The 15,763-nt window shown below is 34.1% G+C and overlaps 1 protein-coding gene and 1 long non-coding RNA gene across 2 annotated transcripts in view; both read left to right on the forward strand.

Annotated features, from left to right (window-relative positions):
* LOC121736265 (insulin-like growth factor-binding protein complex acid labile subunit) overlaps nucleotides 1–15,763 on the forward strand; it is a 76,422-nt gene that overhangs the window by 44,161 nt on the left and 16,498 nt on the right. The window lies entirely within an intron of this gene.
* Nucleotides 1,790–8,847, forward strand: LOC121736102. The gene is made up of 3 exons (XR_006036971.1): nucleotides 1,790–2,077; nucleotides 4,124–4,129; nucleotides 8,835–8,847. It is a non-coding gene; the product is annotated as an uncharacterized LOC121736102 (long non-coding RNA).

Genomic DNA, 15,763 nt, shown 5'->3' on the forward strand with positions numbered 1-15,763 from the left:
GTATGTATGAGAATTTCGAGGGTAACCCGGCCTCTTAATAAAACAACATGTAAACATTGAAATTATAAACGTTATAATAATAATTGTCAATGTACTCTGTAATATGTTGTATATTATATAGAAATATTTATTCGATAACAATTATACAATTTGTGTTCGAAATTTAAAAATTTAATTATTATACATTAAAAATAATAATAAATTTAAGTTTATATTATAGTAGGTAGAATTTGATTTAAAAAATAAAAGTTTGATTATAGATAATACATAATATATTAATGACAAAATCATGAATATTCATAAATACACAATGACATGGACATGGTTTACCTGTTGATGTGTTTGGCAAAATAGGAATGTTCTCACTGGCATTCTGAAAATTTAATGATTAATTATCATGCATGTAAGTATAATAATAATATTGTGCAAGTAATATAACCATCCCCAGCAATTTTATTTCATCTAATATTAAAATAAGAATTCAAAACGAGACACAAGCCATGCTAAATCCTCATTTTTAGACTAAAATATTAAATAGGTATTAGTATGCCAGATATATTATTAAATAATATAAATTACTGCCATCGTTAATTAGTGAATCTTTTAGTTCAATACTAGCGTCACAGCAAAACCTCACTCACAATCATCACGATGTTTAATAAACCCATCAACCCATGCCACGTAGACAGATTCAGGTCAATATACCTACTTTTTTAAAGTCCTGCGAGCGGTGAGAAGTAGCCAATGGGGCCTATATTATATCACATGCTGTTTTTAGCACTTTTTTAAACGGAATTTATTATAATATTCCTGTGCGCCAACGGCTACCATATAACTATTAAAAACCTAAGAGATTAATTGAATAACCATTTTTAAATTACATAAAAAAAATAAAAAAATGTTTTGAATTTAAGTAATAATTAAGGTAGGTAGGTACGCTATGCCTATTAATTATTTATAAAGTAAGTAAGTATATAATTTATTTTCTCAATGTAATAAAAAATGTAAGATTTAACAATAACATATTATGTACTGCAAATAGAACTATAGGTGAATTCTTATTATTAGAACAATGTCCATAAAAACATATAGTAATACATACAAATTTTAACTTTATACCTTTTTAGTATTAGAACAATAAAAGAGGATATTGGAAGACTTCTTTGCTTGGTGCTTTTGGCGGTAATCTAGTAAAAGATCATTAGCCCACTTCATAAATTCTTCTTTCGTAGTATATTTTTGTTTCGAATTGGCCCACAATTCATTAAATTCTTTTTGAGCCACACTAGGTTTTTTGCCTTTCTTATACTCGGCAAATAGGTCTTTATACAGATCTCCTAGTTTAGACATTGTTTTAATTTAAAACGTGCGAGGTTAAACAATTTACGCATGTGTATACAGTGTTCTTCTTCTTCTTCTTTAATGGCAGATTCGTGGATTGCCAATGTCAGAGTGTATTGACAGATAGACTGTATTCAGTGTTAAAACAACAGAATAACTGACACTGACAAGCTGAGTCCGGCGGACAATTGTCGCGGCTCGCGGGAACTTCATTTCGTTCGTTGCCTGGCAACGGCTAATCAAGGTCACACTACAGGCCGTTTTTTATTTTGTACGCGTTTGACTAAATATAAAAAGCGGCGTTTATACATAAAATAAGTACACGTGATATATTACTTTACCCCCCCCCCCCCCCCCCTCCCCCTTGTGATATTTCGTGATTTTTTATGGACCCCTCCCCCCCCCTTTCGAGCCTCACATGATTAATGGACAGCCCCTTAGGTACTGTGCCAGTAAGGGCATAATATGTACATTATTTTCTAAAATGTTTGAGTCAATAAAAGTATGTTTTGTAAATACAGTTTTTTATTTCATTTTAATTAAAGTTAATTGTACATTGACAAGTGCACAGCAAATGATTATGCTATAGTCTACATTGGGAATTAGAAAATTATCAACACAGGCATTTGGCTTAAGAAAAGCCAGTTCGCGTAGTCTTCTGATCACTCTTTCAATGTAAATTCGAAGACTTGCAATCTTCTTTGACCTTAGTACATCATCTCTTCAACTTTTCTTAGTATTGCTAACGGTAGATGGTCTAATCAACTAAAATTGTTTTTTTGCTAACACTCCTTCGATGTGTTTGAAGCCTCTATCTACCATGATACAAGCTACAGGTGGAAAATCCATTTTTGTTGGCCGGCACATTAAAAAATGATCTCTTTTATTTTTATAAATAACCACTAATATATATTTTGTAATTTCAACTAGAACAAAATAACACAAACGTAACTTATCAATATTTTTGTCGCTGTGTATTTGCAATTACCTCGAGCTTATAATTTATATAGACCGACATTTGGTGTACCAATAGCGCGATGTACATTTAGTAATGCGTCATCTCTTGTCACAAATTGCCCATATACTGTTTCCTGTGTGACGTCTTGAAGAGAATGTATTTTCTTTTTTCGTTTTGGAGCAGTTTTAGAAATCGTTTGAGAGTGTTTTAAAATATTTTTCTATTCGTTAATTTTCTTTTTCGTATCGGTTCCTGCTTTGCGTTCTTGATCTCCTCTTTATCTTCATAATACTTTCTTCATGCAGCAGAAGATATTATGGCTGCTGGAGTTCTTATACTCCACTCGGGCTAACTTATCGCTAGCGGTCATTGACTCCCGGTCAAAAACTTGTCATTTTCCATATAAATTGACGATGAAGTGTCAGATATTGTCAATGATGATCGTGGTTTTATATGGAAAATGACAATGACAAGTTTTTGACAGGAAGTCAATGACCGCTAGCGACAAGTTAGCCTGAGTGGAGTATAGATTATCTTTTTGTGCTTTGCTAGAAATTTCAGGTAGCATCAGGTGGTGTTTAAATAGATCAGTGGTTTTCTACCCTTAAGACAAAAAAAATATGAAAAGTAGTTAAAACAAGTGCTTCTTTTCCTAAAAAGCAACTTTTTAATCAATTTAAGTTACATCTGTTTGGGGCTCAAGCAGCACATCATTCATCTCCAGATCATTTATCTGCACATTATTAGTAGAATGTGGTTGAGGTGATGTAGGAGCATACTGAACTTCTACCACATTTGTTCGAATTTGTTTATCACATTCTATTAAAGACGTTCTTCGTTTGAGATACTTTGGATTCTATCTAAAGCACAGTTCACATCTATAGATAGACTTGTGTCACTGAAACTAAAGTTATCTATTTCCTCTTCATCTTCAGAAGATTCCAACAATGCTTGCAGCTCCTTCGCAATTTCGTCCTCATGTAACGGTCTTTTTCGCGACATTTTTACATTCTAAGAAAAAATCAAATGAGTAAATTTTTTTTGATTGTGATTTTGAAATGCTATTTATTAATAATAGCTTGTTTGAAAAATCCATTATAGAAGAAATCAAGCTTTTGTAGCATTTCCTGTAATAAATAAATGTATCATCTCGGTCTATAAACACTACCTTCATAATTATCTTTAAAGGTAAATACAATGAAATTGCAAAATTTTCTTTCTGTCACATATAACAGCCCTTGTACCTGATAATAATAAATATTTTTTTTATTTTTAAAGATAGTTGCCCATTTTCATCATAATTTAAATAAGGCACAGTTTCTGTAGTGATCTTGCTGTATCTTGAAGCATATGGATTATGGGCATTTTACTTCTATAATATTAACCTTTTTCCGTAATAACTCGTCGAGTATCGGCTTATTTCCGAGTATATTCGCGCGTGCTAGAACGAGACAGAACATGACGATCAGTTAACAGGAATGAAAAGGACAGATGCTTACCAGGGTGGAGCGAAATTTTTTTTTTTAATATTCGTTCCGGCATACCTATAAAAAGTTGCTGTTACTGTTCACAAATATACATACAAAATTTTATTTAGATCATAATAAATTTAGAGGTGCCCCCAACGCACAGTGTGATAAAAACCTCAAATTTGTTTCATCTCGTTTTTCTTTCAAAATACTATAGTTAATAGCTATACAAACATTAGAGTAGAACTCCGAGATCGATATTATTTGTAGTTTTTTTGTCTGTCGAAGCATCTGTCACCAAATCCAAGTTCTCGCCAATGTCGTCGTGAGTAGCGGAAGCGGAATCCATTATCAGGCCGTAGTCATCGGGTGTAGAAGAATCGCCAAAGTCAGTATTCATAATAATAGTCGTAAAACAGAGTTAAAATACAAAACCACAGAATACGTCTACAACAACAGCACAAAATATTGAAAACAATAAACAACGTTTTCCCGTTTCCGGCGTCTGGCACTTAGAGCTGGTGTTGCCAGAACACAAAAAAATAAGTTTTGAGAAGGCAGACGATATTAGAAAAAAATATATATAATTTAAATATTATATTAAATGTATAGGTCATTATTTTTATTTTTAAATAATTGCAAAAACTAACAATAAATATAAATATTATATTATTCATAGAAATATTCGATTATGTCTGACAAAATAATATTTTTAGTAATGGCAACATTTTTATGTTAATGTAGTGTACACTGTACAATGTACATAGAGAGAGTAGGAATAAGGTTCATATTCGTTTGCTTGTAAGTTGTAATACCACAGTACAAATGGCGCGGCCAGATCCGGCCGCTTGGGGGTTGAGGGACTAATATTTTTTGCAAAAAGTTGCCGAGTTGTACAGATTAATGAATACAAGGTAGGACTACTATAAATATCTATAAAATTTTTGAATATAACCAATTATGTGTGCACTTCTGGGCCTAATATTGGCATTCCCCTTTAAGTTTAAAATCTGAAAATATTTTTTTATTCTCACACTGAACTGTGATGTTCACTGGAGGTACAGTGGGAGAAGGGTTAGAGGCTGGCAAAACAGTACCGCTACTAGAATCTTTAAGTTGGTGAAGTAAACCCAAATGATTTTAAAAAGTTTCAAGGCAACTATTGTAACTATCTAGACAAGGATCGTTATTAGAAATAGAAATTCTGTTAATCCTATACTCTAAGTGAAGTAGGTAATTTTCCGCCCGGAGCAACGCGTTAGGAGCTGGGTGTGAGTCGAGCTGTTGTTTGACTTTATCGAGTGTTGCCTCAACTCCCAACAGGTCGTCCTGGACGGGAATAGTAGACTCTAAAATGTCCTCCGATGGGTATTCCTCGACCAGTTTTGAAATTTGTTTCCTAAGTTCAGCAACAGTAGCAGCTGGTGTTTCATTACGAATAAGTACTTCATACTCCAACTCAGACTTTTGGAGTGAAATGAATTTAATTTTAGCAGACATTGTAAAAAGTTAATTTAAGAGAAACAGAAAAAAATTTTAAGTTAATTTACCAAAGTCAAATTTAAGCAATAAAAAGAGAACCCTAATGTGAGTGAGATATTGTGTCCGTAGATTTCCAAAAAAAAAACAAACTAATTTTGTAAAACATAATTAAAACAAATTAAGTATAAAGTATTGTATAACCTAATACTTTACACAAAGACAATAAAGGACAAGACAAGTTACTGACTGACTGACTGTTTAAGTAAAATATAGTATTTAAATAAAAAGTTATAGCCACAAAAAATTAAAAGTTTTAAAAGTTAAAGTTAATTGGCATAATAGTAAACAAAGGCAAAGGGAATTTTGAATTTAGAGGTTAGGTATGTTAAGGTGAAATTTAGCCCAAAAAGTTAAAGCCAAAACACATAAGTGTTACAGAAGGTAACACTGCTGTGTGCGCAAGAGAATGTAATGTGTATGTGAGTGAGGGTGTGTAGGGGTGTGTAAATGTGTAGAGTAGTGTATAAAATATAATATATACAGTATTTAAATATTCAAAAGTAATTTTAAGGCAACAGTGCCACGAAAGTTAGGGGTATATTCCCTAATACAAAAGAGAAAAATTAACCTGTAAGAAGTTCAGGTAAATTTTTAGAAAAAGTACCTATACACCTTTTTAGCATAAAAGAATAATATAAAAAGAATACAATAAATAAATATAATATTGTGTGCAGAGAGAGGTATCGGTTTCTGCCTCTTACACAACCTGGATACCAGCAGGATGCGGCCAATTCTTATCCCGGGCCGATACAGGGAAGTAAAAATAGAAAAATAATTAAATAAAGCAAGAAAAGATAAAAAGAACTTACTCGAACAGTCAGTACAGCACGAGGACGGCACAACACACACACAAACTGAACCCGCAACCACGGAGATACCGAGAAACAACTGAGGCTAGTTTTAGGAAAAAAAAAAGAAAACCGAGTGGGCGCCAATTGTCACCTGGCCCAGAGCAGGGACAATAAAAAGAGGAAAGAGAAGAGAGAAATAAAAAAGAGGATTAAACAATTTAACAAATTTAAATAAATTTGTTAAATTGTTTAATCCTCTTTTTTATTTCTCTTTAAATAAAGGAAAAAGAGAAGAGAAACCTAGTCAGTCGGAGAGCGGGTAATAAATAAATAAATAAAATAAAAATTCTTTATTTCAGCAAAAACACAAATTTCCTAAAAACATTACAGTGTCATTTTTGCTGTTTACATTACCAAAAGATTAACTGTAGTTCTCACACTAGGATAACCTGTGTCGTGAGAACTGATGTGATTTAATCAATATAGTAATGTGGGTACGAAGCCTAGCCTCAGTCTATTTCGGGGTTCTTTGAATTCACGGGTAGGGACACTACACTTATCTTGGGATCAGACAGCGACGTGGGGGACTCCAGCTCCTCAGGTCTCCGTGAGCTACCAGACAGGCGTAGGGTCGACGGCCAGCTGTTGGTGCCGAGATGTTTGGGACCCCGTCGGTGGCAGCTAGTTCAGTGTGTGGTAGGTGCGTCAATCAGACGGCATGAGCAGCACGTGGTCGGCTCCAGGCGACCAAACTCTGCTGCAAGATAGTAGTGGTCCGTTGTCCGGGACAGAGCCGGGCAAAGTTGTCCGGGAAAGAGCAGGGCAGAGTAGAGTTGTCCGGGACAGAGCAGGGCAGAGTAGAGTTGTCCGGGAGTAGAGTTGTCCGGGACCGAGCACCCCTGGAATGTTCCGAACAAGAGTCTTAGGACAGGTGTTCACGCTGTTGATGACCCCCCGCAAGCACGTGTTCTCCACCCGAAGACTTCGAGCGCGTGGTTGCGGAGTCCATCACAAACATTAATTTCACAAAAAAAAACTATCAAAAGAAACAGTAAAATTTAGAAAAAGCTACAACAACAAAGGTTATGGAACTTTTGACAACGACAGCCATAACTAGGTCATGGCCAATTTTGTTATGACAATTAAAACATAAAATAGTATCTCCACGGTAAAGAGCTTAATACAGTTAATATTTCAAATAAAATCTACTTTTACAAGGTTTAAGAGTTGAACTGATTACAAAAAAAGTTGAAACAAAGAAAGTTGACGAACACGTGGTCTGTCACCAAAAGAGATTTTACAATTTAGACAAAATACAATATGCTTTTTCGCCAACAATTAAAACGAAATACAGAATAAAGCTGGATTACAAGAATAAAGGAATTAAAAGACAAATACCTTGGAAAATTCCACGGACACACACAAAACACTCACCTATAACGGGGACCTTTAAAAAAAAGGAATAAAAAGGATTATGTAGCGAGCCGGAGGGTTTTTATACCCCCGAGCTGGTATATTTTTTTAAAGTTGACAGAGTAACTGTCAAGGAACAAAGGTGGAAGGTCATTATTTTATTTAGGATATGAAAAATATATCTTAAGATAATAAAAAAAAACAATACCCTTTATTTACTTAATAAACAGTCTAATAAAAAGGAAAAATATCTGATAAAAATAACAGATATCTCAGCAGAGAATTAATCAGTCTACAACATTTTCTAAAAGATGGCGCTGCCAACCTCATTTTTTTATTCAAACGATCGCAATCGATTAGACGTAAAGGTAACAAAGACGCCTAATAGATGTCGCTATGTGACATATCCATGTCGCTATGCGACAATTTCATTGCACTTTTCAATCGTTGTCTGAACGCCATAAAGTGCGCGCTATTATTGTAATTCTGCTTGTGAGAAACAGTGATTTTAAGCACTACCCACAAGAAAATAAACTCCTGTAAGTAATATTTTTAAATTCCTGTTCACTTATTGTTGATAAAATACTATTTTCGATATAATTTATACCTAGTATTTCTCTTTATTACAGTCATAATATGTCGTCAAAACACGAAAAGAGACATGTTATCCCGTTTTTGGTTTATCGGAGAAGTTACCAGTTTCTCAACTATCAACTCATATCTGTTATAAAAATTACATAATAATTAATTAATATGAATCAAAGCTAGACAAAACGACAAAAGAGCCGACAGATGATGTACCTATCCCAAAGACTGGCTACGGAAATTTTACTTATCTGGCGAAAAGCGTCGCTTCCCAAAAAAGAAGTATATTAGGTATTTACTTGATTAAAGAACTGCAAGAAAAATGATAATAGGCAGTTTAGATATAAATGCGACTAAAAAATATGAAGAAAATAAAAATACAAGACAAAGAATGACTTCGTAACAAAGACATAATGGATCCTAACCAGACGTCTTGTTCTCGTTCTTTGCTTGATGACTTAACAACCGAAAGAACGAGTTCCAGCGATTGTAGCTTCTTCTTGTAGCTTCTACAAGCTAATCAATCGCCAAAATAAATAGCTGCTCAGCCACCCAAGAAAAACAGATTCAATTTTCCATCATTAGCTCTCGTATGCGATCGTACCTGAGTCTCTGACAGAGCAACTGCTATTATAGCTTTATCTGCTTCTTTATCTGTGTTAAAAGATGTTGATTGTTAGTATTATTATATCAAAGGAGTCTAGTGCTGTCATTGATCGTTAAAAATGCGATGAGAAATAATGAAAAACAGATCAGCACACACGATGCAGATCGCAAATATAAAAGTATACGCAGAATTTATTTTGATGGCAGAAAAGGTGGCTGTGATGGTACAGTTGTGAATATAGTTTTCAAAGGAAATGTTATTCCTTTTATGGAAGAAGTAATTAACAAACTATTATAGTAGTTTTTTGTTTGAAATGCCTAATTGTGAAATAAAAAAAACAATTCAATACCGAACAATCTCCTTTTTTCTGATGATCATTCCTTGATAATATATCATAAATATTTAAATTTTCTCGATAAAAACATTGATACCACTAACCAGATCCTGTAGTCAAGATCTTTTCTTTATCGATTTTTTATAGAATCGTCGATCAAAATGTATAGAATTGACATTACACGAGTCGAACGTCAACGTCATATTCGAGAATTTTTAAGTCAATTCCATACATTTTGATTGGCGATTCTATAGAAAAGCGATAAAGAAAAGGTCTTGGCTAAGGCATCAGGCTTTTATTTAATGTATTACAATGTAGTTTTTTTTACAAGGAACAGAAAATATAGAAAAATACTATTTGTCAAAACTAAACCAATGTTTTCAAAAAATTCGTATTTTTCGAATTTTCAATTGGGTTGGGGCACCTCATAGCATCAAGACAAGTAAACTATATTTTGTATGAAGAATTTACTCATCAAAGAGCAACTTTCTATTGCTATGCCATTAAAAAAAATAAAAAAAATTTTTCTTCATACATTATCGCTCCACCCTAATGCTTACTATGAAATATCGTTGTATGAAGAAATAACCCGCTAATTGTTCTACGCCTGGCGCAACTCATGTATTTGGGTTATATGGACTTTTTGCCACTGCTGTCTATTCTTCAGTTTTGTTTCATATGTAAAATGGCACACAGTTTGAAATATGCTTGCATTTATGTGACTTTTTCTAAGATCCACATTTTACGGGTGCTTTGGGCCTCTGGTCTTGGTCTGGATTTCATATATATATAAAATTTTGTAGGCGTTTAGTGAATTCAAAGTTTTTTAAGTATGTAAAATATTTATTAGATAAAAATGTATTTGGCCCATAGATTCGATTTTCCAAAAGGGAAGCCGACGGGAATCGGGTTATATGGACTCTTTGCCACTGCTGTCTATTCTTCAGTTTTGTTTCATATGTAAAATGGCACACAGTTTGAAGTATGTTTGCATTTATGTGACTTTTTCTAAGATCCACATTTTACGGGTACTTTGGGCCTCTGGTCTTGGTCTGGATTTCAAGAGTTTTTTCTTCGGACACATTCTCTAAATACATGGTTTCTAAAAACTAATTTATTGGCATTTCTCCCTGTAGTCATGATCAACACTTATGGCATGTTAGTTAGCTGGTGGATGGACCTGCTTCAGGGCATCAAAGCTGGAAAATTTAAAATCAGGCTTTGGAATCGACTTTGATATTTTGTCAAAGTCTGGATGCTTTTTCAAGAATGGTGAGAATACTGTCTTTTTAACATCTCGTTTTTATGGTAAACTTGAGGCTTACAGTCGTGTAGCATAATATTTCTTTGCCGGCTGGTGGAATGTTTGTAATTTTGAAGTTGACATTTCGTTCAGTAATATTATTTGCTGTTGAGTCATATTTTCTGCACCCAGAAGAACAACAGCAATATGTTAGCAGTGAGCCCCATTGCCTTGATCTGCTGCACATTCACAGTTTGCCTCTTCTGGCACCCCTTCTTGGCTAATTTTTATATTTACTTCATATTGAAGTTGTTTCATTGATGCTTTGCAAAAACCTAGAAAAAAAGAATGTAATACCACTATCCAAACTGTTCTCATATAATATGTAGGTAAATAATAATAAATAATAAAATAATAAAAATTGTTTTATTTCCGAATAGATTTGTAACAAATACTTTCAGTATGTTGATGCTAATGGTGCCTACCACCGGTTCGGGAACTATCCCGGCGAGAAGAACCGGCGTAAGAAACTCGCACGGGGTCCCACTTTTTACCAAAAAAGTGAGAAAAAAAATAATCTTTTCAAAATAAAATTCCTTGACTACTTTTTTAAATTTATTAATCGAAAAATTTTGAACGTTTTCTGGGATTTTATTGTACAGGAAGTCTGATCATCGGCAAATCCAGCTTGTGCTTATTTCTGGTGTTCCTACAATGAATGTCACTTTTAGCTTTAAATTTACGTATATTTTTTCTAACATATATTACATTATCCAAAATGTATCGAGAAGCAACAGTAAGAATACAAATTTCTTTAAATTTATCTCTCAGAAATTCAAAAGAAGACATTTTATAAATACAGCGTATGGCTTCTGCAGCACAAATATTCAGTGTTGCCAACTCGGTGTCAGGTTTTCGGGCTAAATAGAGTTTGAAATAGGGCTAGATTTGCCCAATAAATTCAAAATTGGGCTAAATTGCTTTTTTACTAAAAGTTAATAAAAGAAATGAGTTTTGTTAATTATTCTTTACTTATTAAAGGGATTTACGCAAACATACAATCAAATATCTAAAAACAAACTGAATGAAAATAAAAAACAGCTTAAATGTCTAAGTCCTCATCAGAGTCAGCGGATTCTTCGCCACACAAGAAGAAGTGAGAGTTTTCACTCTCACTTTGTGATGTTGATGGTTGAGCCTTATCTGCTGCCTTGTTCAATATAAATTTATATTTTTCTTTGGATCCAATTTTTTTTAAAACTTCTTGTGGGATGTCATATGTATAGCAAGTTTTATTGATTTTTTTTAGCCCGAATCGTATTTGTAGTATAGAATTAAGAGTTTCAAAGCTCATCCTGTTTCGTAATTTATTTTTAATTACGTTCATTGTGCTGAACACCCTTTCGACGTCTGCGTTTGAGTGTGGCAATACTAGCATTATAAATGCCAATGAGCATAGTTCTTGATAGGGATTATCATTTCCCGCGTCTTTGTATTGTGATACCTCGTGCCAAAATTTTACGGTATCACTTGTATTTTCCCATTTGTTAGTGTGTATATTTTTCCATTGTGAAATCACTTTATCAATTGTATCGGCATTTAATCCGAAATGTTCAGCTAATTTAATTATTTCCATGCCCTTCTCTGGTTTTAATACGTGATCAACGCTCATAATGTTCATATTTTGAAGTGTTTTTATGTTGTCGGGAAGACGTTGCTGCAATTCTTTGGTCAGTTTGACGGTGAAATCAATGCAACGTTTTCTAATCATCTGCTTATCGCTTAAACTGTAAGTTTCAATTGACTTCTCAAAGTTATAGCCGAGGTATGGCATCGGATCCAAGTAATTGGCAATGTTGTCTTTGAAAATATCAATGGAGTGGCGTCTTCCAGGAGTCACAATTTTATCGCATAGGACTTCTAACAATTTAACTAAAGATTGGAGCAATTTCGTAGGGTCACTGTTTTGTTCTTCAAATGCCTTTAACGCGTATTGAACTTGTGCAAGTATAGTTTTTATATAAATCAAATATGCCTTATTGCGTGGGTCATTATACATGTTAAACAGCATTTCGGCCGTATAGCAATTGTTTTTATTTTTGGCAATTTCAAAAAACAGCTTTAGCTCATCCCATTGATGCAAAATTCGTTGCACGGCAGGTTCTATGGAAAGCCACCTAGTGGCACACTTTTTCAAAATTTTTAATGGTTTTTCTCCGCAATTTATGGTTGCATAAATTTTTTCGTACTCGCGACGGCGGTCAGGCGACAAACTAAACCAGTTGTATGTTTCTCTTAACAGGTACTCGATGTTCCGCGGTATCGTTTCCTCGGAAGCATGACTGACTGCAAGTTGTAAGGAATGACAAACGCATCTTACCAAAATTAAATGTTCCAGACCATACTCCTCTTTTAAAATTTGGTGAACGCCATTATTAATCCCCACCATGACACTAGCATTGTCGGTCCCCAGGCCTACCATATTCTGAAGGATTAAACCAATGTCTTGAATAGTTTTCACGATCCCACTTACAATTCCTCTGGCGTCAGCGGTCTCTAATTCTGTGATTGAAAGAAATGTTGTCATAATTTTTTTCATAGATCTACTATAGTACCTTATTACAAGGCCTAAATATTTTTGAACCGAAATATCTGTCGACTCATCAATTTCGAGACTGTAGTTGGTATCACCAATATCCTCTCTCAGCGCCGATTTAAAATGGGGCGCTAACACATTTCTTATAATCTCACTACATTTAGTACGACGTAGTTGCATGGTACAAGCAGCCTTGGAGTCTGGAAAAGCTTTTGCACACATTTGACTTAGATGATCAACTTGCATAACAGCTGCGTGCTCTGCGATGTAGAGCGAAAGCAGTGCTTCTGCATTATGTACATTGCCTTTGGATTCCTCTTCTTTTTGTATACATATCGTGCTCTGGCCCGTCGAAAATGGTTTCAATTTTTCTTTATGTTTTTTCGACTCAGAGTGACGCTTCACTTCGTATAACTTTGCTGTAAATTCTGTTTTACAATAAATACATATTGCTTTAGAATCATTTCCACTGACTGGCTTTAACCATTTTTTATAAGCAGGATCATTCTCCCATTCTTTCCTATAGTGTTGAGCGTAATTACTCTTCTTTTTTAATGGAACGTCCATTTTCGCAATTCGCAGCACGTATCACTACGTAAACTCACTGAATCTCTAATTAGAATATTAAAAACAATATAAAATGAATTGCGCAAGAAATAGATATAGCTAGCGAGACTACAATATTGTTAATGTAAGATAAAGACAAAATCGTAGTTGCATTTTCGGGGAGTTCCCTGATAAAGTGAAGCGGCCACGGCCACCACCTGTCTCTACAAATAATGCAAGAGGAAAAGAGACAGGTAGTCTGACTGACGCTTGTGTGTGGCCCGCTTTAGTGCGTTTAGTTTATGCTAAGTTTTGTTTGAATTTATTTCTTGTTTTTAGGCAATCACGATTTTGGGGCTAGAAATTGGGCTAGGGGCTAAATAATTATTTTATGGGCTGAAAAAGCATAAAAAGGGCTAGATCTAGCCCCGAAAGGGCTAAATTGGCAACGCTGCAAATATTGTATTAAGGTCGGCAGCGTTTCCCCATGAAAAGATTACATATGCCATTCTACTATGAAAATAACTAAAATATACTAATCGTGCCGTGTGTCATCAGAAATTTCTCTGATTTTTCTGACTGCATATGCCGCAGAACTGAGCCTACCTGCAAGATTAACAATATGAGAACCCCACTGTAATTTACTATCAAGTGTTATACCTAAGAATACAGTGGTGTCCACCAAATTCATCTTCTCATCATTCAATAGTACATTGGTTTGGACTTGCCTAACATTGGGCAAAGTGAACTTTACACATTTAGTTTTACGGGAATTTAAAAGTAAGTTATTAGTATTAAACCAATGTACTATTTTTGAGAGAGCACTGTTTACCTCGTCGTAATTTGACTGTTGTCGCTTCACTTTAAAAATAAGTGAAGTGTCAAATAGTTAATGGAATCAGGCGTTACTTTGCGGAAATCTATAGTTTAAATTTAGTTTGTTATTATTTTTAGCAATGTTCCGCGAAAACAACTTCCACCTTTAAGTAAATGAGTGAGTGTACGCATAGGCATGCGTACAGCACCTCCCTCCTCCCACACTGCCTATGCGTACACTCGCATGCAAGAACTTGCAAACACCACCACCACACAAGCAATAATGTTGGCAAATCCGTGCAAGGCCCCTCACCACCATGCAGGTTGAAAACCTCGACACCCCAACACCGGAGCATCCTCAGGATGTGGACTCTACGAACAACGTCCGTTAAGTCAACGCCCACTTTTGTATGGGCCCTTGCCCATACAATAGTGGAAAAAAATTTTCGTCTTTCAGCGCTGCTACTTTCACAGTGAACTCTCTACAAGGAACACGTACACAGCCTAAAGTATTATCACTTATTTTTGTTACACACTGTATATAGAGCCTTAGCTGCTTTACAAACTTTTCTGAAGGTTTTAGAATAGTTTTTAACATATACTTAAAATGATTCACTACTGTTGCAAGACCTTTCATCATACAATTCATATAATTTTTGCCTCCTTATCTTAATTCCTCTAGTTGCCCATTCAATAAATTTACTTTTTTTAATGCCGTTTCTAACTGTTTTAGAAGTAAATATTGTATTAAATTGAGTTCTTATTACCTTAAACAATTTATTGAAAGCTTCATCAGAGCTATGAGACCTATCCAATAACTCAATATTTAATTTTAATTTACTTCTAAATTGCTCAATACGTTTTGTGGTCACAGGATTATACACAAGATTTTTCTTTGCATTACTATCACATTTGATATTAAAGGAAGCTATTTGTCCATAGTCATCAGAACTTAAATAATTAATTATTTCTTTTTTATCTGGAACAAGATTTGTAAATATATTGTCAATACAAGTAGCAGTAGTCTCACAGACTCTTGTAGGTTCATGAAACAAACTAAAAGGTTATATGATTTGAATAAAGATGTGAATCTAACACTAGTGGAGTTGAAATCTAATAAATTAATGTTAAAATCACCACATATAATAACTTTTTTGTTAGATGCACAAATTTTTGTTAAAATTTGTTCCATTGTTTGCTCTAAAGAATCATATAATAATAAAAACTTTTTAATCGGGACTTAACGGGATTAAAAAGTTTTAATTATAATGCAACGCGAAAGTTTAAAATGTTATCATATAATAATAATAATAAATAATAATATTCGTTCAGTAGAGAGACTCACAATATCTTTGCGTTCCTTAAATTTAAAGTCGTTTCTAATTAAAATTAAAAAGCCGCCTCTAATGGCATTTTCTCTACTGAACGAACTTGCTATCTGGTGATCATTGAAATTGAAAATGAGTTCGTGTGATCTGAACTAATGTTCTGATATACACATAATATCAATGTTAAATTCCTT

The sequence above is a fragment of the Aricia agestis genome, chromosome 18 (assembly GCF_905147365.1).
Source record: "Aricia agestis chromosome 18, ilAriAges1.1, whole genome shotgun sequence".
In the NCBI taxonomy this organism is placed as follows: Eukaryota; Metazoa; Arthropoda; class Insecta; order Lepidoptera; family Lycaenidae; genus Aricia; species Aricia agestis.